General features: G+C 44.2%; 1 pseudogene; it reads right to left on the reverse strand.

Annotated features, from left to right (window-relative positions):
• LOC139383603 (RNA helicase aquarius-like) lies at positions 1-26857 on the reverse strand (annotated as a pseudogene).

The raw sequence follows: 26857 nt of genomic DNA on the forward strand, positions 1-26857 counted from the left end.
CTATGCCCCGACGAATTGAGGCTTTTCTGAGGGCAAACGGGGGTGCAACTCAATATTAGGAAGGGGTTTTACACACTCCGTGTATATAATCTTGCGGTATCTACAGTGAGCCAGTGTTATATAGTTTGGGGGAAATGCAAAGCAGAATCTGTTATGCTATGTTTCCTCAAGAGATCCACATAGAACGTTGGGGGTGATAAAACAACGGAAGTGCATTCATGAAGCACGCAAAGTGGGCGGGGGGACCGTTGGGCGATGCGAGCATGGGTGAGGGACTTGAACAGGGAAGGACCAAAGTTGGAATAAGCTGAACTTAATTCAATACTCTGCGACATCATGTTGTGGTTGACCAAATCGAAGCACACTATAGTTTTCAGCCCCTACTGGAATGGCTGTTGATACACTTCCGGCGCCGACAGAGATGGCCGCCTCGCTTCGCATTCTCAGGAAACTATGCAGTATTTAGTTTTTTTTATGTATTATTTCTTACACTGTTACCCCAGGAAATCTTAAGTTTTATTACACACAGCCGGGAGGAACTATTGGATATAAGAGCAATGTCAACTCACCAACATGTCGACCAGGAATCAGACTTTCCCGAAGCGGATCCTCTGTTTGGTCCACCACACAGGACAATAGATCGGATCCCAGCCGGCGACCAAAAACAACGGCGCCGCAGAAGGGGTCTTTGGGTCATGCTCCGTAGACGGGCATATCGCGCAGCACCCCTGAGCATACTACTCGCCAATGTCGAGTCTCGTGACAACAAGGAAGACGAAATCCGAGCAAGGGCTGCCTTCCAGAAAGACAGAGATTGTAACATTATTTGTTTCATGGAAACATGGCTCACTCGGGATACGTTATCAGAGTCAGTACAGCCACCTGGTTCTTCACGCATCGCGGAAACAGAAACAAACATTTCTCTGGCAAGAAGGGCGGGGGTGTATGCCTTATGATTAACGAGACGTGGTGTGATCATAACAACATACAGGAACTCAAGTCATTTTGTTCATCTGACCTAGAATTCCTTACAATCAAATGCCGACCGCATTATCTACCAAGAGAATTCTCTTCGATTATAATCACAGACGTGTATATCCCACCATAAGCAGACACAGACGGCCCTGAAAGAACTTCATTGGACTCAATGTAAACTGGAAACCACATATCCTGAGGCTGCATTTATTGTAGCTGGTGATTAATCTGAAGACTAATCTGAAAACAAGGCTCCCTAAATGTTATCAGCATATCGAATGCACGACCCGGACTGGCAAAACTTTGGATCATTGTTATTCTAACTTCCGCGATGCATACAAAGCCCTCCCACACCCTCCTTTCGGAAAATCTGACCACGACTCCATTCTGTTGCTCCCAGCCTATAGACAGAAACTAAAACAGGAAACGCCCGTGCTCAGGTCTGTTCAACGCTGGTCCGACCAAACGGATTCCCTGTTTCAAGATTGCTTCGATCAAGTGGACTGGGATATGTTCCGCATAGCGTCGGACAATAACATTGATGAATACGCTGATTCGGTGAGCGAGTTTATTCGCAAGTGCATCAGTGATGTTGTAACCACAGCGACTATTAAAAGCTTCCAACCAGAAACAGTGGATTGATGGCAGCATTCGCGCAAAACTGAAAGCGCAAACCACTGCTTTTAAATCAGGGCAAGGCGACCGGGAACAGGACCGAATATAAACAGTGTAGCTATTCCCTCAGCAAGGAAATCAAACAATCTAAGCGTTAGTATAGAGACAAAGTAGAGTCGCAAATCAACGGCTCAGACAAGAGAGTTATGTTGCAGGGTCTAAAGTCAATCAGGGATTACAAACAGAAAACCAGCCCCATCGCGGACCACAAAGTTTTGCTCACAGACAAACTAAACAACTTCTTTGCTCGCTTTGAGGACAATACAGTGCCACCGACACGGTCCCCTACCAAAACATGCAGGCTCTCCTTCACTGCAGCCAACGTGAGTAAAACATTTAAACGTGTTAACCCTCGCAAGGCTGCCGGCCCAGGCGGCATCTCTAGCCGCATCCTCAGAGCATGCACACACCAGTTGGCTGGTGTTTTAACGGACATATTCAATCAATCCTTATCCCAGTCTGCTGTTCCCACATGCTTCAAGAGGGCCACCATTGTTCCTGTTCCCAAGAAAGCTAAGGTAACTAAGCTAAATGACTATCGCCCTGTAGCACTCACTTCCGTCATCACGAAGTGCTTTTAGAGACAAGTCAAGGACCATATCACCTCCACCCTACCTGACACCCTAGACCCACTCCAATAGGTCCACAGACGACGCAATCGGGGCGACAGGGAAGCCTAGTGGTTAGAGCGTTGGACTAGTAACCGAAAGGTTGCAAGTTCAAATCCCCGAGCTGACAAGGTACAAATCTGTCGTTCTGCCCCTGAACAGGCAGTTAACCCACTGTTCCTAGGCCGTCATTGAAAATACGAATTAGTTCTTAACTGACTTGTATAGTTAAATAAAGGTAAAAAAAATCAAATCACACTGCACACTGCCCTGGACTGGGATATGGACAAAAGGAATACCTATGTAAGAATGCTGTTCATCAACTGCAGCTCAGCATTTAACACCATAGTACCCTCCAAACTCATCATTAAGCTCGAGACCCTGGGTCTCGACCCCGCCCTGTGCAACTGGGTTCTGGACTTCCTGACTGGCTGCCCCTAAATGGTGAGGGTAGGAAACAACATCTCCACCCCGCTGATCCTCAACACTGGGGCCCCACAAGGGTATGTTCTCAGCCCTCTCCTGTATTCCCTGTTCACCCAGGACTGAGTGGCCATGCACGCCTCCAACTCAATCATGAAGTTTGCAGACGACACTACAGTGGTAGGCTTGATTACCAACAACGACGAGACGGCCTACAGGGAGGAGGTGAGGGCCCGCGGAGTGTGGTGTCAGGAAAATAACCTCCCACTCAATGCCAACAAATCAAAAAAGATGATTGTGGACTTCAGGAAACAGCAGAGGGAGCACCCCCCTATCCACATCAACAGGACAGTAGTGGAGAAGGTGGAACGTTTTAAGTTCCTTGGCTTACACATCACAGAAATACTGAAATGGTCCACCCACACAGACAGTGTGGTGAAGAAGGCGCAACAGCACCTCGTCAACCTCACGAGGCTGAAGAAATTCGTATTGTCACCAAAAACACACAAACTTTTACAGATGCACAATCGAGAGCATCCTGTCGGGCTGTATCACCGCCTGGTACGACAACTGCTCCGCCCACTACCGTAAAGCTCCCCAGAGGGTAGTGAGGTTTGCACAACACATCACCGGGGGCAAACTACCTGCCCTCTGGGACAACCTACACCACCCGATGTCACAGGAAGGCCAAAAAGATCATCAAGGACAACAACCACCCGAGCCACTGCCTGTTCACCCCGCTATCTCCATAGCGCATCAAAGCGGGACTGAGAGACTGAAAAACAGCTTCTATCTCAAGGCCATCAGACTGTTAAACAGCCATCACTAACATTGAGTTGCTGCTGCCAACATACTGACTCAAATCTCTAGCCACTTTAATAATAAAAAATTGGATGTAATAAATGTATCACTTGCCACTTTAAACAATGCCACTTTATATAATGTTTACATACCCTACATTACTCATCTCATATGTATATACTGTACTCTATACCATCTACCGCATCTTGCCTATGCCGTTCGGCCATCGCTCATCCATATATATTTGTATGTACATATTCTTATTCATTCCTTTATACTTGTAAGGTAGTTGTGGTGAAATTGTTTGATTACTTTGATTACTTGTTAGATATTACTGCATGGTCGGAACTAGAAGCACAAGCATTTCGCTACCCTTGCATTAACATCTGCTAACCATGTGTATGTGACAATTAACATTTTATTTGATATATAGCACTACCTAGCCTGCTTGCTAGCACCAACATGAAGCAAGCGTGCTTATCCAAATGTACATGTCAAAAGGATTATGTCCGTTAGTGATCATGTGACATGCAACTCAACTAACGGCAGAATATAAATACAGTGAGGTTGAATTCATTCTCAAGAATAGTGTATACTACCCAATAGACCACTAGTAGATACTAAAGATGTGTGGTGGGTATATGAGCCTGGGAATGTTCATTGCTTATGTAACAACCAAGGACACAAACATACAGAGAGTGATAGAGGAGTGCAAAAGAGGGCGCAAGAGAGACAAAATAAATTAGAGAAACATTAGCTACATTGGCCAGATCCCCCCCCCAAAAGCCAGCCCATTTTAGAAGACATTGTATGCCTCTAATTTCATAAATCCTAGGGCATCTTCCCTGGTCCCCAAGACAGCTAAGCTCTCAAATCCTGGTCCAGACAACACATCTCCCATCTCAGCACCAAGACGCATTACATTCTCATGCCTCTCACACACACAGGCCAGAGGCTTTAGACTGATTCCCATTGGAAGCCTCTGATGCACCTGTGTGTGAGTCTTGCGTTTCACAAACATTTAAAATGGGGTTCTCGCATGATGCCATTGTGCAGTGCCCTGGTGGTGAAACTCAAGCCAGGTGGCTCCTGTCCCATGCATTTCCTTTAAATCTGCTCTACTAAAACGAGTGTGGTGCGATTGACGGATGAGTGGGTTGAAGAAGGGCACTAAACCCACTGGGATAAAGGGCTGAGGACAACTGTCTGTGAAGAGCTAAGCAGGTAAGTAGCCAGGCAGGTAGCCAGGCAGGTAGCCAGGCAGGCAAGTAGGCAGGTAGCAAGGCAGCTGGGTAGGTAGCCAGGCAGATAGTCAGGCATGCAGGTAGCCAGGCAGGTAACCAGTAGAGAAAAGTAGCCAAAATCAGATTGAGGTGTTTGTTTCTTTGAGCTCATTCCAGCTTTACTTTATCTAGTTTCACAGCTTATAACAAGTTTGGCCAGGCCAAAAGAAAACCTTATATAATAGCTTTTAAATCTCAAATGGGGTTGCTGAGTAAATGGAGGATGAATAAATACATCGAAATGATGGTGCCACTTCACACAAAGCGCCCGGCGATACAGGTGACATGATCGTCTCTGGCTCGGCCCTGTGGGCATCAAAGTTTAAACAGCGCTAGACAACAGAGTTAGATTCATTACTACATACACCCTGGTCCAGTTAGCACCACTCGGTACATTTTTAATAAAGTGGGAATATGGAGAGGAGAAGCGAGGGGACATAGTGCTTTGGTAGAGGTACACACTGCCACATGTTCACACAGGGGGAAGGAACACTTAGTACACTTAGCATGTCTGGAGGTTAACCTGATATTATATCCATGCCAATAAACGTCTCTGAGCTCTGCTGGTGGAAGAGGAAGATTCTGGGTACAAGTTGCCTGCGCAGATCTAGGACCAGCTAGCCCCCCTAAAGATGTAGGACCAGCTAACCCACTTACAGATCTAGAACCAGCTAACCCACCTACAGATCCAGGACCAGCTAACCCACCTACAGATCAAGGACCAGCTAACCCACCAACATATCTAGGACCAGCTAACCCACCTACAAATCAAGGACCAGCTAACCCACCGACAGATCTAGGACCAGCTGACCCCCCTACAGATCTAAGACTTGCTAACCCACCTACCGATCTAGGACCAGCTAACCCATACAGATCTAGGACCAGCTGACCCCCCCTACCAGCTAACCCATACAGATCTCAGTAGGACCAGCTAACCCATACAGATCTACAGTAGGACCAGCTAACCCATATAGATCTAGGACCAGCTGACCCCCCCTACCAGCTAACCCATACAGATCTAGGACCAACTGACCTTGGGATCCACATTGAGCGGTATCATGACAGAAAGTCTCATTTGAAAGCCAAACCACAGGGGATATTATTTTTTTATTTGAGCTTTATTTAACTAGGTAGGCCAGTTGAGACCGAGTTCTCAAATTTCGAACTGCGAAATGGCCAAGATAAAGCAAAGCAGTGAGACACAAACACAGAGTTACACATGGGATAAACAAACGTACAGTCAATAACACAATAGAAAAGTCTAAATAAATAGGCAATAAATAGGCAATAACTAGGCCATAGTACAATTTAGCATTAACACTGGAGTGATATATGTGTAAGTAGAGATACTGGGGTGCAAAGGAGCAAAATAAATAAATAACAATATGGGAATGAGGTATTTGGGTGGGCTATTTACAGATAGGCTGTGGAGAGTTTACAGTCTAACCAGACACCTAGGTATTTGTAGTTGTCCACATATTCTAAGTCAGAACCGTCCAGAGTAGTGGTGCTAGACGGGCGGGCGGGCGCGGGCAGCGATTGGTTGAAAAGCATGCATTTAGTTTTACTTGCATTTAAGAGCAGTTGGAGGCAACGGAAGGAGAGTTGTATCGCATTGAAGGGCCAGAAGTATACAGAATGGTGTCGTCTGCGTAGAGGTGGATCAGAGAATCACCAGCAGCAAGAGCGACATCATTGATATATACAGAGAAAAGAGTCGGCCCGAGAATTGAACCCTGTGGCACCCCCATAGAGACTGCAAGAGGTCCAGACAACAGGTCCTCCGATTTGACACAATAAATATCTGAGAAGTAGTTGGTGAACCAGGCGAGGCAGTCATTTGAGAAACAAGGCTGTTGAGTCTGCCGATAAGAATGCGGGGATTGACAGAGTCGAAAGCCTTGGCCAGGTCAATGAATACGGCTGCACAGTACTTTTATCGGTGGCAGTTATGATATCGTTTAGGACCTTGAGCGTGGCTGAGGTGCACCCATGACCAGCTCGGAAACCAGATTACATAGCGGAGAAGGTACGGTGGGATTTGCCATAACCATGGCAAGCCCAGTCACAGCTTCAATAGGATGAATTTGAGACTATGGCTGTCAAGGTATTCTGGAGTCTAGAGATGCCCGTCATGCTCTTCTACCACAGTAAAATCAAATAAATAAAACACTGAGAGGCATTCAGGTGTGATGGGTTTTCCTAAGGTTAATGGAACGTTAACGAGAACAGGTCATGTCTCTGAGTGTCACCATGACAACCCCACTAGACCTCAAGGGCTGGAGGTTAAGGGTGAGGAGAATGGTGTGTGACATGAGTTTGTGAGTGTGTATAGGCGGGGTGTGGGTGTCTGTGTGTGACAGTGGGAAATGTATGTATATGCATGCACTTCTTTGTGTGTGTGTGTGTGTGTGTGTGTACGCCTGTGTGTGGACAGATGTCCATGTGTGTACCAGCCTACCTTCCTCGATGACGCGGTTCTTGTCGTCCAACATGCCCTGCACCTCGCAGCCACTCACGTAGGCCAGGCCTGTCTGCTCCACAAAGGGCTGGCGCCGGTCGAGGCGCGTGCCGAAGGGCAGATTGGGCCACACCGTGACCAGAAAGCAAACGTCGTGCTTCCGCAGCCCTGGGAGAAGGAGAGCGAAAACTCCCTGTCAGCGCTCGGCTGATCTTTAAAACATGAAGCTCTAATTATACAATGGGGAGGGGTGATGAGGGAGGCAGACAGGGAGAATCACATCACACACCTCTCAACTGAAAGACAAAAAGAAGGAGAATGTGAACCCGTAAAAGAGGTGTGGAGGTGGGAGAGAAAGGGAGGGTGATTCTGGTAGCACTAGACTATCCTGACATCCTCCTGCACTCGGAGGTTCGCTATTTGTTGAAGAGCAGACTCCTTTAGTAAATCTACAGATTTAAAAAAATAATCAATCCACTAATTGACGAGCAAAGCATTTTACATGTCTCTTACTAGCTTATTTTTTGCTACAACTTACACTGAGTGTAAAAACATTATGAACACCTTCTCTTTCTATGACAGACTGACCAGGTGACCAGGTGAAAGCTATGATCTGTTATTGATGTCACCTGTTAAATCCACTTCAATCAGTGTAGATGAAGGGCAGGAGACAGGTAAAAGAAGGATTTTTAAGTCTTGAGACATGGATTGTGCATGTATACCATTTAAATGGTGAATGGGAAGACAAAAAATTGAAGTGCCTTTGAATGGGGTATGGAAGTAGGTGTCAGGCGCACCAGTTTGAGTGTGTCAAGAAGTGCAACACTGCAGGGGTTTTCATACTCAACAGTTTCCATGTGTATCAAGAATGGTCCACCACCCCAAGGACATCCAGACAACTTGACAACTGGAGGAAGCATTGGTCAACAAGCCTATCTGTGGAATGTTTATTACATCTTGTAGTCCATGCCCTGATGAATTGAGGCTGTTCTGAGGGAAGAAGGGGGTGCAACTCATTATTAGGAAGATGTTCCTAAAGTTTTGTACACTCCGTGTATACAATCTCTTGGTAGCTACAGTCAGCCAGTGTTATATGGTTTGATATGTTCATGGTAAAACAGAAAATCAATGCCAGGGAGGATGCCACCAAATGGTTAACATTATCTACAGCAGCCCTGCTGTACCAGTTGGGAGAAGAAGATAAGGAAATAAAACACTGAAGCTAAGTGATCAGGGCTGGTAGGAAACAACACGTCTACAGGCAGACACAATGTTAGAGGGGGTGGGGTCACAGGTTAAAGTATAGCAGGTTTGGACAGATGGTCTGGATCGACAGACTTCATGGAGACATACAGTGGGGCAAAAAAGTATTTAGTCAGCCACAAATTGTGCAAGTTCTCCCACTTAAAAAGATGAGAGAGGCCTGTAATTTTCATCATAGGTACACTTCAACTATGACAGACAAAATGAGAAAAAAAAGAAAATCACATTGTAGGATTTCTAATGAATTTATTTGCAAATGATAGTGGAAAATAAGTATTTGGTCACCTACAAACAAGCAAGATTTCTGGCTCTCACAGACCTGTAACCTCTTTAAGAGGCTCCTCTGTCCTCCACTCGTTACCTGTATTAATGGCACCTGTTTGAACTTGTTATCAGTATAAAAGACACCTGTCCACAACCTCAAACAGTCACACTCCAAACTCCACTATGGCCAAGACCAAAGAGCTGTCAAAGGACACCAGAAACAGAATTGTAGACCTGCACCAGGCTGGGAAGACTGAATCTGCAATAGGTAAGCAGCTTGGTTTGAAGAAATGAAGCAATTATTAGGAAATGGAAGACATACAAGACCACTGATAATCTCCCTCGATCTGGGGCTCCACGCAAAATCTCACCCCGTGGGGTCAAAATGATCACAAGAACGGTGAGCAAAAATCCCAGAACCACACGGGGGGGACCTAGTGAATGACCTGCAGAGAGCTGGGACCAAAGTAACAAAGCCTACCACCAGTAACACACTACGCCGCCAGGGACACCCCTGCTTAAGCCAGTACATGTCCAGGCCCGTCTGAAGTTTGCTAGAGAGCATTTGGATGATCCAGAAGAAGATTGGGAGAATGTCATATGGTCAGATGAAACCAAAATATAACTTTTTGGTAAAAACTCAACTCGTCGTGTTTGGAGGACAAAGAATGCTGAGTTGCATCCAAAGAACACCATACCTACTGTGAAGCATGGAGGTGGAAACATCATGCTTTGGGGCTGTTTTTCTGCAAAGGGACCAGGACGACTGATCCGTGTAAAGGAAAGAATGAATGGGGCCATGTATCGTGAGATTTTGAGTGAAAACCTCCTTCCATCAGCAAGCCATTGAAGATGAAACGTGGCTGGGTCTTTCAGCATGACAATGATCCCAAACACACCGCCCGGGAAGGAGTGGCTTCGTAAGAAGCATTTCAAGGTCCTGGCGTTGGCTAGCCAGTCTCCAGATCTCAACCCCATAGAAAATCTTTGGAGGGAGTTGAAAGTCCGTGTTGCCCAGCAACAGACCCAAAACATCACTGCTCTAGAGGAGATCTGCATGGAGGAATGGGCCAAAATACCAGCAACAGTGTGTGAAAACCTTGTGAAGACTTACAGAAAACGTTTGACCTCGGTCATTGCCAACAAAGGGTATATAACAAAGTATTGAGATAAACTTTTGTTATTGACCAAATACTTGCAAATAAATTCATTAAAAATCCTACAATGTGATTTTCTGGATTTTTTTTCTAATTTTGTCTGTCATAGTTGAAGTGTACCTATGATGAAAATTACAGGCCTCTCTCATCTTTTTAAGTGGGAGAACTTGCACAATTGGTAGCTGACTAAATACTTTTTTGCCCCAAAGTAAAGGCTTTATTACTGGAAGGGAGTGGGATCCACGAAGAGAGAGGGAGGGAGACAGAGTGCATGAGAAAGGAGAACAAAAGACAGAAAACTAGACGGTATATAGAGGGAATGCTGAAAGGTAGAGAAGAGAGAGGGAGAGCAGGGGATTGAGAGATGGCACAGCCATGTGCCTTCCCACTCGTGTTTGATGTGGTCTCGTACGTTGAGGTTGACAGCGATGGCTTAGCTACCTCCACGATGGAGAAGGCTGTGATGTCTGAAACTTCCTGGCTGGCCCCCAAACACCACACTCTGACTGCATAACGGAAGACAAGACAGCAGGAAAACCCACAAACACCACACTATCATACTACGAGACAAAAATGATAAATTCTAAGTAAACAGAAATGTGGGAACATTTTCTTACCATCAGTTATAGGTGTGTGTTCTCTGCTCACCATGGTTTCATGCGAGTCACAACAACCTCCACGTCATGTTTAATCTCGTAGGTGGACTCCAGACGGAACAGGTTGAAGTTTCTCAGCAGGCAGTCGTGGAGGGTCAGGAACTGCAGGTTCCGTTTAGGAAGAGCCAGACAAACTGGAACACAAGGACAAGGGTTAAACAGAGAGACATGACAAAATAATCCTCTGTAATTGATGTCATTGGTATAGATCTATTTACCTACCTATTTCAGTGTAACATAAACAGGACCCCGAGTTTTCTATGACCAGGAACAAAACTAGCTATGTGACAGGGACAATCCCTTCGATATAACAGCTGCAGAGTAGACTAGAATGCTAATTTACACCTGTAATCTCTTGGAAGGCTAAAACAGTTAAGATAGCCTTATAGACGTCGATAGGCTCATGGATTTCAATGGGATTACAGGGCTTGTAGGCATCTTAGCCTGTGAAGGTGCCCCTGCTAGCCTAAAGAGGATTGCCCATTAAGAGGGTGCCAGCTCACTGCCTCTGTGGTGTGGGATAACACAGCAGGGTGTGTGTGCGCGAGACGAGTTTGCGCAGAGACACAGTAGACAGACACACACCTTCACCAGAATAGTACTCATTCGGGACTATGTTCTCATCCAGATAATCTCCTCCGTTGGCTAAAGAGGCATCTGGTTAAGTTGCTCGATCTGGGAGATTCGTCTCTCATGACGAGACACCTGTTAGTGTGAGAGAGGGAAGAAAGTGAGACAGAAAGAGAGCTGGAGAGAGAGAAAGAAAGACATTGGGTGAATGCACCATCCCCCCACTCTTACCCTCCCCTCACTCACTTGACAGTGGTATTAAAAACAAAGTTTTGTAAAAATATTAATGTCAGATGCATCACACTACTTCACCGTCTGTCATGACAACCCCTTCATTAGAGACCATCTCTCTCATACAGTTTGGCTTGTATCTCTTCAGTGAGCCTGCAGGCTGTTTTTTTTTTTAGGTCAGGGGCCTAAATGTAGTAGCATCCCTGATGGTTGTGTGCCAAATATGATGCAGAAGTCTATATAATCCCTGTGTTTAATATGTGATCAGTCAGTCACTAGCCGCCATGCTAAACTAATCCTGTTATACTGCGTGTTCCCTGCCAGTTACTACCTAACCCAGGGTTTTGTCACAGTCGTCCATCTTGTTACACCGCCGTGTTCCCTGCCAGTTACTATCTAACCCAGGGTTTTGTCACAGTCGTCCATCTTGTTACACCGCCGTGTTCCCTGCCAGTTACTATCTAACCCAGGGTTTTGTCACAGTCGTCCATGTTGTTACACCGCCGTGTTCCCTGCCAGTTACTATCTAACCCAGGGTTTTGTCACAGTCGTCCATCTTGTTACACCGCCGTGTTCCCTGCCAGTTACTACCTAACCCAGGGTTTTGTCACAGTCGTCCATGTTGTTACACCGCCATGTTCCCTGCCAGTTACTATCTAACCCAGGGTTTTGTCACAGTTGTCCATCTTGTTACACCGCCGTGTTCCCTGCCAGTTACTATCTAACCCAGGGTTTTGTCACAGTCGTCCATGTTGTTACACCGCCGTGTTCCCTGCCAGTTACTATCTAACCCAAGGTTTTGTCACAGTCGTCCATCTTGTTACACCAACGTGTTCCCTGCTAGTTACTATCTAACCCAGGGTTTTGTCTTAGTCATCCATCCGGGACTGGTAGAGAGGTACATAGATCTAAAGACTGCAGAACCCTGATTGAGACTAATACCCATCGAGCCCATCTCGGACAGTTATTGCAAAACGAAGCAAAAATTCCAGAATGAGGGATAAAAAAAATCCACTGCAATGTCGGTAATCTAAATAGGAAATTATTATTTCAAGAGTGGGTGGCTCATGGCTTTGAGGAATTATGTAAATAACCCCAAGAACAGTGATAGCTAGACGCTCAGTAGCACTCTGACCAGGTCATCCTCTCATTCCCCAGGTTTAATTACAGACTTTCTCTGCAGTGTGTCTGTGGGACCTGCTCTGCTCCATCCTGCACAGCTCAGCTCTACACAGCACATCTCTAAACAGCAGATCTCTACACAGCACAGCTCTACACAGCACATCTCTAAACAGCAGATCTCTACACAGCACATCTCTACACAGCACATCTCTACACAGCACATCTCTACAAGCCTCTGGCACCGGCGACCAAACAAATAATGCATAATACCAAAGTGGAATCTGGAGATTTTCGGTTGCTCAGGGCAACCCAGGGCCACGCAAATGAGTCCCCTGACAATGGCTCTGGGAACAATCTAATCAGCTAATTATTGAAAAGCTTCTCTTCAGTGGTGGGGCAGAGGAGAGGAGGACTAGAGAAGACTTGAAGTGGGTAATTACAGCAGTAGGGACAGAGCAGGTCAGTGGATGGACTGGTCGCATGGTGATGGGGGGTTATGGGGATGAGACTTGTTAACAACACACTGTATGTCTGCTTATAGGAGGGACTAAGGGTGGGTGGGTTTGGGGAGCAAATCAGATCAACAGTGGTGTTTTTTCCTAGGATAAGAGAAACCTTAGTGCTCTTTCCTCATTAGTCTCTCTCTACCTCCCTCTCCTCCACTTCATCCACTCCATCTCTATCACCAATGTTGAGCCCTAATTGGATTCAAAGGCAAATTCAAGGGCGGAGAGGAGTGTGTGTGTGGGGGGGGGGGGGGGGGGGGGTTGCATACTGTATGTACTCCAAAAGCATTAATTAATGTATTTTAAACGAGCCACGCCAACCCTATTATGATGCTATGCTCTCTGGGCGGTTATTGTTCCGCAAGCCAACATATCCTGACTTCGCTTCGGTTTAGCCAAGCCGTAAATTGAGGAGGGGTTCTCTAACCATAGATCTAGGATCAGATAAAACTTCCCCAATTCCCACATTTTAAGCATTAGAACGATGAAATACATATCTGATCCCCTATCAGCGGTTAGGGACAACATCTCCCCGTTTCGAAACAGCACCTACCAGCAGCTCCAGGAGGACCTCTTTCTCAATGGTGGTGTCCTGTCCCTCTGCCAGCTCTGGTAACAGACCAGAGGCCATCCAGTGGAGAGTGTTGGGACTGTAGGGAGAAAAAACAACTTCAGCATATTTTACATTATGAACTATGACCTTCCAATTCATGTGTATTTTCTTTGAGCATCATGGTTATATTTTTTGCAACGCTTTTTTATTGAAATAAATATATGAAATGAAGACCCAGGGTAAAAACGCACCATGCAGATTATGTTTTTCTGAGGAAAATTATCCTATTTCAAAGTCGCTACCTTTCATCTGACAATATGAAAAGTGTCCCATTCACCTAAGACACAGATTTTCTTAAGTCCTGTGCTGGTAAGCATTGCGATGTACTGTACGCTAGTCCTCGTGTTTTCCTACTCTGCCCTGCTAACTAAGGCCACTGCAGTCCTGCACTGTCAGCATGGTGTGTACAGGGGCTGGGGCCGCATCAATGCGACGGGATTATGAAAATCCAACCGCATCTCCATTTCTCAGAGCTGAAGCAGAGGGTTGAAAGGCTGCTGTCTGAATAGAAGGCTGTTTTAATCAGACAGATGTGACATGTGCCACCATGACACAGACAGGGGTTGGTATAGAGAGAGACACTGTCTGTGACAGAGTCCTATTCAGACAGACCGGGAGATGTGTCATTGTAGGCAGCAGTGTGGCCAGACCCGTGATGCCATGTTTAGTTTGACCACATGGGTCTGGGGTTTTGCTGACCATGCAGTTGGTCTGTCTAGGGACTGGCATAGGTCACGTTGCTGTACTGTACTCCATGACAAAGCTAACATAGCTGCTTCCATTGAGTCATTAGGGAGATGAGGCTGGACGCAGGACAGATCTGAGAGCTGTTACTTTTTGTTAGGGCCATGAGCCCACTAGCCTGCCTAATTGTAATTTTATCTCCACTAAATCTCTAGCCAGACGACACGCAATGAGGAGTTCTTAAAAATGAAAGAGAAAAATACTGTGTGTGTGTGTGTAACGCCCTGCCTGTGAGGGTTTCCGTTAGGAAAATGTGGTGCCAGACATTTGACCGGCAGCATTTACATTTACTGGACATTTTATACATTTACTGGACCCATATGCATTGGGTTCATAACCTGATTAGGGGTCCACCCATGGTGCTCAGAATGACAGAGCTCACAGAACATGCCATTTGAGGATACAAGGATAGGCGGTCCTTCTTACCGAATTCTTATGCCCACTTTGAAGAAGTTAGAATAACTGTCCACACGTACTTTTCCTCAGCCAATATGACTAGTAATGAACAGCAAAATCACTAGTCTGTCAATCTACTATCCCCCATAGTAGGAAAGTTTAACTACTTTATTGGTTAGCTTGTCAAGAAATAAATGGTCTATTTAAACTGACACTGGGACAGTTGTGGGACGATAGATCCCAAATTCATAAAACCAATAGGCCTAGGCTACATAAAAAAATAAATCAAAGAGTCTGACGCAACAAATCAGAACGCGGCGCTGGAAATGTTGATAAACTATTATTTCTTCACATTACACAGTGCATTCAGAAAGTACTCATACCCTTTAACCTTTTCACATTATTCTACGTTACAGCCTTATTCTAAAATGGAGTAAATACAACTATTTCCTCATCAATCTACAGAAAAAAAACAGAAATACCTTATAAGTATTCAGATCTTTTGCTATGAGACTGGAAATTGAGCTCAGGTGCATTCTGTTTCCAATGATCATCCTTGAAATGTTTTTACAACTTGGAATCCATCTGTGGTAAATTTGATTGATCAAACATGATTTGGAAAGGCACACACCTGTCTATATCTGTCTATAAGGTCCCACCGTTAACAGTGGATGTCAGAGCAGAACCAAGCCATGAAGTCGAAGGAATTGTCCATAGAGCTCAGAGACAGTATTGTGTCGAGGCACAGATCTGGGGAAAGGTATAAAAAAATATCTGCAGCACTGAAGGTCCCTAAGAACACAGTGCCCTCAATCTTTGAGGGTCAAAAATTGGAACCGCCAAGACTCTTCCTAGAGCTCGCCGCTCGGCCAAACTGAGCAATCGGGGGAGAAGGGAGGTGAACAAGAACCCGATGGTCACTCTGACAGAGCTCCAGAGTGCCTCTGTGGAGATGGGAGAACCTTCCAGAAGGACAACCATCGCTGTAGCACCCCACCAATCAGGCCTTTATGATAAAGTGACCAAATGAAGCCAGTCCTCAGTAAAACGCACATGACAGCTCGCTTGGAGTTTACCAAAAGGCTACCCAAAGGACTCTCAGACCATGAGAAACAAGATTCTCTGGTCTGATGAAACCAAGAATGAACTCTTTGGCCTAAATGCCAAGCGTCACATCTGGAAGAAACCTGGCACCATCCCTATGGTGAAGCATGGTGGGGCGGCAGGTAGCCTAGTGGTTATAGCATTGGACGAGTAACCGAAAGGTTGCAAGATCAACTCCCCGAGCTGACAAGGTAAATATCTGTTGTTCTGCAACTGAAGTAGGCAGTAAACCCACTGTTCCTAGGCCATCATTGAAAATAAGAATTTGTTCTTAACTGGGAAAGGTGAATGAAGAAAAGTACAGAGAGATTCTTGATGAAAACCTGCTCCAGAGCACTCAGGACCTCAGACTGAGGTGAGGGTTCACCATTCAACAGGACAATGACCATAAGCACACAGCCAAGACAACGCAGGAGTGGCTTCGGGACAAGTCTCTGAATGTCCTTGAGTGGCCGAGTCAGAGCCCGGACTTGAACCCAATCTAATGTCTCTGGAGAGACCTGAAAATAGCTGTGCAGCGACGCTCCTCATCCAACCTGACAGAGCCTGAGAGTATTTTCAGAGAAAAATGGGAGAAACTCCTCAAACACAGGTGTGCCAAGCTCGTAGCGTCATACCCAAGAAGACTCGAGGCTGTAATCACTGCCAAAAGGTGTTTCAACAAAGTACTGAGTGAAGGGTTTGAATGCTTATGTAATTGTAATATCAGTTTTTTATTTGTAATAAATTTGCTAACATTTCTAAAAAACCTTTGTCATTATGGGGTATTATGGGGTATTGTGTGTAGATCGATGAAGGAAAAAAAACGATTTAATGAATTTTAGAATAAAGGCTGTAATGTCACAAAATGTAGAAAAAGTCAAGAGGTCTGAATACTTTCCGAAGGCACTGTAAATGCAGCAATGTGCACAAAGCAGTAGGCTAGGCACGAAAGTTTGTCCCATAATGCAATTAACGGGAAAACACCATTGTCAAAGCACATGTGAGCGGTTTCATTTGACAGATGAAGAAATTTAGGAAGAGGGGAGATCTAATATGCAACAACTAGCATTGGTTGCTAATATGACTAGGATTGTGCCTTTGGCTACTGGACTATGAAAGAAAGTTGATATAAAATTATTGCCTCCTAGGCTGTGGTCTGACTTTGGCTAGGCTACTTTGAAGCAAGGTAAGACATGCCTCATAATATGTTGTAAAAGTTCAGGTTTCAAACAATGTAAGTATGTTTTCAAAATGCATACTGCCTCCAGCTCATTGCAAAGTGGTGTGTGATGTGCTGATGAGGCCTGCCTTCCGTTGCCTATACATTTGCTGTTTGAGATGCTGTAGAAGCAGTTCTCACACTGTCTTTGACAGATTTTCTGTATGGCTCTGTATGCTGTACGCATGTGTTAAGATACATAACAAATATACTGTACAATATATTCCACAAAATTCTGCAAATTAACCTATAGACCGATAAGCGTTACCAGAAAAATATATTTCCATCAACTGGTATTTCCATCAATGAATAGGCTAAAAAGCATTATTTCGCAAAGGGATTTTTTCCCAAGACAATCGGTCGGTGGCAATTTTATTTATCGGCTTTGTTCTTTGTTCTTTTTTCGGCTAAAAGCCAGTTATTACCGGCTAACGGAAAACCTGCTGCCCATGTGTTTTGGGGACTTAGCAAATCTATCTGGAATAATGGATGAGGGGCAGTTTAGCTTCTGGGTAGCACAGCTGGAATAGCTGGCAGTAATAAGAGGGTTTTGTGGGTAAAAAGCGCCTTGTTAAAAGTGATGGAAGCCTTTAAAGCCGGGGGGGGCTCGGTGACAATGCAGAGCCTGGCTTTATCCATGAGACAATAACACAGAGGGGAAAGAGAGTCTCAGCAGCACCTAGGACCAGGGTCAGAAGGAAAGGAGAAAAGGATAGGAAGCACACACACACTAACAAAGGCCCAGCCCCAAGGCCACTTGCTAATATGATCTGACAAATACAGCTGTTCAAAGAGTTTATTCTCAAGCCCCTGCAAATGGCTGAAATTAATGAGGCGAGTCTCTCTCTCTTGCTGGTACCACACTACTCTGCACATTCAAGGACTCACATGCTGCCAGCCATTTGCGGTCAGGGGGGCAGCAGTTGGGATGTTAGCGATACGACAGTGACAATTCAGCATTTGTCATCATGGTAGCATAAAGGTTAGGATGTGTATGGATGTTTTTTGGGGTTCACAATCCCAGATATGGGAGATGGCCAAACTGAGATGGCCAAACTGTTTGGTGAGGGATTCCTGTGTGTCCACCGCTCCCACATTGGACAGGGCAAAGTCCTGCAGCTCTGGGAAATGGGCAAAGGCTGCCTTCTGAAAGGCAAGACACAGCAAACATTTAGAGATCATAAGGAAACAACTTCTTACCCACACACCCCGGAGACCGTGTGATGTCAGGCACCTTTTTCATTTCCCTAATGTACTAATCCAACATCTGTGTGGGGCTAGAGAGAGGTAGGGGAATGAGCGAGAGATGGACAGATGGAGAGAATATTAGGATGAACAGATGAACCAGCCTACATATTTCCCTTTAAATGAATTTGATCATATCAAGTTGAGAGGTAAAAATCCATGTAAGACTGAAATCTAAAATATTGAGAATTCTCTCTAGGACTGACTTTGACTTGATATTCTTTCTTGTAAATGGCATATGGAAGCTGTCACTAAATTATGAATGTTCCATATTCATACATGTACAACTCACAGCATGGGTTATGTCTCCCAGGTGCACACAGTACACTTAGGTAAACTTTTTCCAATCTTTAACGCTTAAATGTGCAAATGATGTTCAAAACTGATGCATATCAACGATTTGAAAAATCGAGAATCATTTGTGATGTGGACAGGTCAAGTAAACAACCAAACAAAACAGAGTAACTCATCTATCCATCCTGGGTAGTACTGTATACAAATACCTGCAGTGATGTGATTCTGTCGTAGTGGAGCGTGGTCATCTCCTTCTCTGTCAGAGCGTTGCCTCTCTGGTCGTTGATCCCAAAGCCGGTGTAGAACAGCATGTCCAGTAACTGGCAGAAGAGGTGTCCCTCCTCCTCTCTCTGCATGAGGCTGGACACCAGGTGGGAGTCATCACCACCAGGTGGGAGTCATCCAGCACCGTGTTGAACCAGCAACGTGTTAGGAGCAGGGCCAGGGGACAGACATAGAAGGGAACCACACATTACACATCATGGTAAAACAATGAAACCGCTGCCCTTATACAAGACTATAGGCTCAATAAATATGATCTTAAAATGTTGTTTTTTAAATAAATATTCACGCATCTACCTATAACTAGAAAAAGCATAATTTGGGTTCAATTGGGGTCAATCAGATCAATCCATCTACAAAACAGAATTCCCAGCCTTGAGGCCCAGAGAATAAATAGGGCCCTATTGATTCAGAGTCTATTTCAGCAAGGTGGCTTGGACGATTTTTGGCATTTCATAGATGAGGGTTGGAAGTCAAATTTCAAAAAGTGGAAAGGAGAAAAACAATGACAACATCCTACACAGTGACCTCTACTCACAAAAATAACAGCAAAAATGAAAAGAAAAAATGCCATGTCTTCTACTGAGTTCACCTCTCTGCAGATGATACTACTCCCGCAACAAGACAGACAAGCTTTATCTACGGCCACAGCTTTGATCTCCAGAGACCTGTCACAGACGGCTCAACCTAACAGACACACAAAATGTAGGATCTCTTTTTCCATACAGAGATTCACAGGGTCTTATCACATCATCCCAGAGGGAATCATGAGATTTCAGCCATCCCTTTGTAAATTGATACTGTTGAGGGGGAAAGGACTTCTCCGGAGGCAGCTTGCCTTGCCAGTGCCAGGAAAAGGATAGCATGTCATCGGATAGGGGGAAAATCAATCCATCCGATCCTCCCTCGGGGGGAACAGGAGAACCGTGGCCACGCAGCCCAGAGAGGGAAGGAAACATCTTGACTATGTGACATCCTCTCTGTGTGTCATGATGAAGCCAAACCAGACCACAGAGAAGAAAGCACACTACACCATGACGTTAAACCTCAAATTTTCTACGCTAGAAATAACCTGTATTTTCTCAACGTCATCAAAAAACAATCATTCAAGGTTGTATACTCTACACATATCAAGATATAAATAGGTGTACAGGTATAGGTAGGTACAGCAACCTCAAACGTGTCTTTGCATGCTCAGTGAATGCAGATATTCAGTTGATTCTATATAAATGGATGCCTAGCACACTTCATACATATGCTACACAACACCACCATAGATTCCCTTATAAATAGTGTGTTTCTTACCTCCAGGTGAATCATGAGCTCGATGAACCTCACGCAGGAATGGACCTTCCCCCCAAGGGCCTGAGAGAGACAACACAGGGAGACATTCAGTTCAGGTAATAACATACACAACACACATGACCACCATCACACACACTCAAACACAGAGGGGGATATGGGAGATGAAGGAGGGTTTTCAGCAAACAACTGTGGACGACACCATGGCGTGTGTGTGTGAGAGAGAGAGGGGGAGGGAGAGGGAGAGAGAGAGAAAGAGAGTGTGCTGGGGCCAGGAAGTGGCCTGGCCATGCACGAAGACCCCGGTATGTTTGTCTCTCCTCTGGGGCACTGCAATGTATGCTGGGAGATCAGCCCTCATTAGGGGAGGTAGGTGTGTGTGTGTGCCGTAGCACATGTCCATTGTGCTACATACCACCGTGTGTGTGTGTGTACATCCCTGTGCTGTGTACCAATGCTCTGACAGGGAGGATTAGAGTCTGGGTCTCAGCAGGACTACCACCACCCAGCTACATGTTGGGAGAGATGCTATTCTGAGCACACAGGTTGGGCGTGTGGGGTGGGGGGAGAGGGGTCTGTGTGTCGCCTTACATTACATCACCACACAGACTGTCACTGTGGGCGTGGCGGGGGGCAGCTGGACAGGGCTGCTCTTTCAGAGTTGGGGTCAAGTCAGGAGGAAAGGATGAACTTTGGGACTGATAAAAGGTTGGAAATGGTGCATCTCACACCGGTAATGAGGGACTTTTGGACTGTAGAAATGTCACGTATAAAGACTAGGAGGTAAAGGCATGTGCATGGGGTGTCCTAGTTTGCCTCTGGTACCCAAGTAAGATGTCTGTCTCTCTGCTAAAGCTTAAAATAAACAGCAGAGTATTTTTAAAGTGGCACAATAAGTTGTGAAAACCTTTCAGCATGAGGAAAATGTTGTTGAGCACCATTTTAAGCCTTGAGAATCTCATCTTTCTCCTCCGGTAAATGTGGCCTCCCGCTGCGGTGTCCAGCTGCTTACGGAAATACAACAAAGCTGCATTGTTCATAAATCACAGCTGTGTTGCTAAATGTTTACCTGCTGGGGAGACGGACATCAGAACCACCAAAAACTTCTTAATGAGCTCAGAAAGGAATGTCCTCTCCATCTTGCCTCTGGAAATAAAAGGCAGGAAATAATAATTAGCGACACGCAACACAACGCTGTGCCTTTGATGGAACTATTCTAATTTCTGAGGGGACTATTATACTTTTGATGGGACTATGGACAAAAAAAAAACGATTTCGGATGAGACTACTATATTTCGGATGAGACTACTATATTTCGGATGAGACTACTATATTTCGGATGAGACTACTATATTTCGGATGAGACTACTATATTTCGGATGAGACTACTATATTTCGGATGGGACTACTATATTTCGGATGAGACTACTATATTTCGGATGAGACTACTATATTTCGGATGAGACTACTAAATTTCGGATGAGACTACTATATTTCGGATGGGACTACTATATTTCGGATGAGACTACTATATTTCGGATGAGACTACTATATTTCGGATGGGACTACTATATTTTGGATGAGACTACTATATTTCGGATGAGTACTATTTCGAATGAGACTACTATAATTCGGATGAGACTACTATATTTCGGATGAGACTACTATATTTCGGATGAGTACTATATTTCGAATGAGACTACTATATTTCGAATGAGACTACTATATTTCAGATGGGACTATTATAATTTGGACAGGACTATTATACTTTGGAGGGACCATTAGATTTTGGATGGGACTGTTTCTACAGCTGGTGCAGGCACATGGCAGAAGCTTTGCCATCCAGAAGCTTTGACACTTTGCCATCCAGCTTGTCAAAATTTTCTTGATCAGATTCAAAAACTTTTGGAGCTTGCGAACATTCGTCAACTCGTGTTGGAGTCAAGGCTGTACAGATGACAGACAGTGCGTCTAATGACGCTATAAAAAATAGCAAAATATTGAGACAGTTTGTCTTTGGTTGACTGACCCTTTTCTACATAATAAATCCCTATTCAGTAATGCAAAAAATATTTTGGCATATTCTTCAACATTATGCATATCTAACAGTGTGACAGTTCTAAAGAAAGGAGCACTGCAGGATAAGGGAGAGAGGAGCTCTTACTGGTAAGAGACACATCCACATGGGGAGTAAGATGAGCTGCTGCACCTGCTCTCTGATCAAATACACCTCCTGAGAGACAGACAAACAGAAAGGAGCAGAGGGAGAGCAGAGAGAAAGACAGAGAGAAAATGGGAGAGGGGGTCAGAGAGGGACATAAGGATATTTGAGAGTTGGTAGAATAATTGCATTGCACCAAATAGATTCTAACCATTGCATATGCTTCAGTAGAATCAGAGGGATAACAATCGAATTTCAGAGTGAGACTGGTGCAGTGGCTACCCATTGTTTTGAGCAGGAGTGGGGAATTCAGATATGCTTGGGTGGCACCTGAGTATAAAGTGTTTTGAAGTGTAATACTGCCACCTAGTGGAAGCTAAACCAAACTACTTTCATGGAAACCACATCCAGAATGTTTTTCCCTGACTTCTGCTCGTCCGCTCAGCTTTGTGGATCTGAGACTAGGGCGGTCATGGAATTTTGTCAGCCGCTGATTGTCAAGCAAATAACTGCTGGTCTCACTGTAATTGACCGTAAATGAACACAAACATTTAGCATCTCCTGGCATCCACACATGGCCTACAAGGCACTGATGCAGCCCTTTGGAATGTCTACATTTTAAAAAATCTAACAAATCCATGTAATATAGCCTACACCATCACAATATATCCATGACTTATTTTAGACAGGTCTAAAGAAACATGATATGAAGAAAAAGTAGTCTATTTCAGAATAACATATTCTGAAGAGTCCTTATGTTAGGTCCTGATCTGGCTATGACATACAAGTATGGCTGTGGGCTACACTAGTTGCCTTAGCAGACAAGATTTGATTAGAATTCTGTGGCATTATTTTATAATATTAATTTCACAGCGGCATCCCCTTGTGTGAATGTAATGCCCCCTAAAAAAAACTGCTTTATTAGAAAGGTGCATTTTTAAATGGTGAAAATTACCTTCCCCAATCTTGAAACTAACACGCCGACAATTTATGCCAGTTAGGCTCCACACCATTTGTAAAGCATGTGCTGAATTTTAAGAAGTTGTTTGGCCACTTCAGTTGCAAAACAAATATAGACCTATGGGCTAGGATACATGAGGTGTGCGACTATGATAAATTGCATGCGCTGTTTCTTGCCTTACTGCACAAGCTGGGCATCATTCACAAGTGATTGGTTAATATTGTCACCCATCAGACTATTCTTCATTTAATCTTGTCGTTACATATACTATATATATATACAGTGCCTTGCGAAAGTATTCGGCCCCCTTGAACTTTGCGACCTTTTGCCACATTTCAGGCTTCAAACAAAGATATAAAACTGTATTTTTTTGTGAAGAATCAACAACAAGTGGGACACAATCATGAAGTGGAACGACATTTATTGGATATTTCAAACTTTTTTAACAAATCAAAAACTGAAAAATTGTTTTGCATTGTTGCCAAAAAGTTCAATTTTGGTTTCATCTGACCAGAGCACCTTCTTCCACATGTTTGGTGTGTCTCCCAGGTGGCTTGTGGCAAACTTTAACCAACACTTTTTATGGATATCTTTAAGAAATGGCTTTCTTCTTGCCACTCTTCCATAAAGGCCAGATTTGTGCAATATACGACTGATTGTTGTCCTATGGACAGAGTCGCCCACCTCAGCTGTAGATCTCTGCAGTTCATCCAGAGTGATCATGGGCCTCTTGGCTGCATCTCTGATCAGTCTTCTCCTTGTATGAGCGGAAAGTTTAGAAGGACGGCCAGGTCTTGGTAGATTTGCAGTGGTCTGATACTCCTTCCATTTCAATATTATCGCTTGCACAGTGCTCCTTGGGATGTTTAAAGCTTGGGAAATCTTTTTGTATCCAAATCCGGCTTTAAACTTCTTCACAACAGTATCTCGGACCTGCCTGGTGTGTTCCTTGTTCTTCATGATGCTCTCTGCGCTTTTAACGGACCTCTGAGACTATCACAGTGCAGGTGCATTTATACAGAGACTTGATTACACACAGGTGGATTGTATTTATTATCATTAGTCATTTAGGTCAACATTGGATCATTCAGAGATCCTCACTGAACTTCTGGAGAGAGTTTGCTGCACTGAAAGTAAAGGGGCTGAATAATTTTGCACGCCCAATTTTTCAGTTTTTGATTTGTTAAAAAAGTTTGAAATATCCAATAAATGTCGTTCCACTTCATGATTGTGTCCCACTTGTTGTTGATTCTTCACGAGAAAATAGTTTTATATCTTTATGTTTGAAGCCTGAAATGTGGCAAAAGGTCGCAAAGTTCAAGGGGGCCGAATACTTTCGCAAGGCGAAATGTATTCGGAAATGTGTGAAATGTGTTTTTATTTAGAATGGACAATCATGATGAACCTGTCTCAGAACAAGCAGGAGAAAGACATATGTAATCAATGCACTTAAATAGCTAACGGAGAATCCTTTCCCGTGGTTCATTTTATTGCCAGCCAGGTAGGCTATACTCCTGTTGTAAAGCGAAGCAATGTGCTTAATATTAGGAAAGTATAGAAATAAATGTAAAAGGCCTAACTGACATAAAGCTGATAGGATCCTCTTTTAATTAGAGGCCATCAAAACTCTGTTTTCTAACATAACTGCATAGCCTATAGAAATGTTGCTGCAACATGAGCTCATGGGCTCTCATGAAGTGTTTGATTTTCGATAACATTTGCATTTATGTCAGAGTGATTAGAGGGACAATAGAGTACTGAGTAGCAAGCAGTTAGCAAGTTTGGTAGGCTATTAATGACCATCAGCAGCATCAGCGCTTGGTGAAGCCTAATTACTGTGACTAAACAGTCACGTGGAATTTGACTGCAGTCGTGACCGCCAGAGTGGTAGTAATACAGTCACCGTAACAGCCCTATCTGAGACGACTGAGACTACTGGGTAGGCATGACTAGTAGCTCTATCTACAGTACCAGCCAAAAGTTTGGACACACCTACTCAATCAAGGGTTTTTCTTAATTTTTTAATATTTTCTACATTGTAGAATAATGGTGAAGACATCATAACTATGAAATAACACACATGGAATCATGTAGTAACCAAAAAAGTGTTAAACAAATCAAAATATATTTTATATTCTTCAGAGTAGCAACACTTTGCCTTGACAGCTTTACACACCCTTGGCATTCTCTCAACCTGCTTCACCTGGAATGCTTTTCCAACATTCTTGAAGGAGTTCCCACATATGCTGAGCACTTGTTGCTTTTCCTTCACTCTGCGGTCCAACTCATCACAAACCATCTCAATTGGGTTGAAGTTGGGTGATTGTTGAGGCCAGGTCATCTGATGCAGCACTCCATCACTCTTCTTCTTGGTCAAATAGCCCTTACACAGCTTGGAGGTGGTTGGTCATTGTCCTGTTGAAAAACAAATGATAGTCCCACTAAGCGCAAACTTGATGGAATGGCAAATCGCTGCAGAATGCTATGGTAGCCATGCTGGTTTAGTGTGCATTGAATTCTAAACAAATCACTGACAGTGTCACCAGCAAAGCACCCTCACACAATCACATCTCCTCCTCCATGCTTCACGGTGGGAACGACACATGCGGAGAACATCCGTTCACCTATTGCGTCTCACAAAGACAAGGAGGTTGATAACAAAAATCTCAAATAAGGACAGATTTCCACCGGTCTAATGTCCATTGCTCATGTTTCTTGGCCCAAGTAAGTCTCTTCTTATTATTGTTGTCCTTTAGTAGTGGTTTCTTTGCAGCAATCCGACCATGAAGGCCTGATTAACACAGTCTCAACACAGTTGAGATGTGTCTGTTACTTGAACTCTGAAACATTTATTTGGGCTGCAATTTCTGAGGTGCAGTTAACTCTAACCCTGGGTCTTCCTTTCCTGTGGCGGTCCTCATGAGAGCCAGTTTCATCATAGCACTTGATGTTTTTTTGCGGCTCCACTTGAAGAAACTTTCAAAGTTCTTGAATTACACAAATTAACATTTAAGGCACACCTGTTAATTGAAATGCATTTCAGGTGACTACCTCATGAAGCTGGTTGAGAGAATGACAATATTGTGCAAAGCTGTGACTACTTTGGGTGGCTACTTTGAAGAATCAATATAAACAACATAAAATATATTTAGATTTGTTTAACACTTTTTTGGTTACTACATGATTACATGTGTGTTATGTCATAGTTGTGATGTCTTCACTATTATTCTATAATGTAGAAAAAAGTACAAATAATGAAAAACCCTGGAATGAGTAGGTGTGTCCACACTTGACTGGTACTGTATACTTCAGCTATATTGCTTCCACCGGTACAGTTCCATCAGGTCCAAGAAGGGGAGTGAACAAGGGAAAGGGAAGGGACTATAAAACAACCTCATATACCCAATATGCTTATATAATATGTGCTGATTCAGCCAATAACAAATCCCCATTTCCAGAGAGGTAGAAATTGGTTGGTGTGTGACATACCAGGCTGTACCAAGCAGTGGTGGAGGAAGACAAACAGTACAGTCTGTTCCTTCGGAGACACGTCCTCCAT

Source organism: Oncorhynchus clarkii, chromosome 25 (assembly GCF_045791955.1).
Source record: "Oncorhynchus clarkii lewisi isolate Uvic-CL-2024 chromosome 25, UVic_Ocla_1.0, whole genome shotgun sequence".
NCBI classification, from domain to species: Eukaryota; Metazoa; Chordata; class Actinopteri; order Salmoniformes; family Salmonidae; genus Oncorhynchus; species Oncorhynchus clarkii.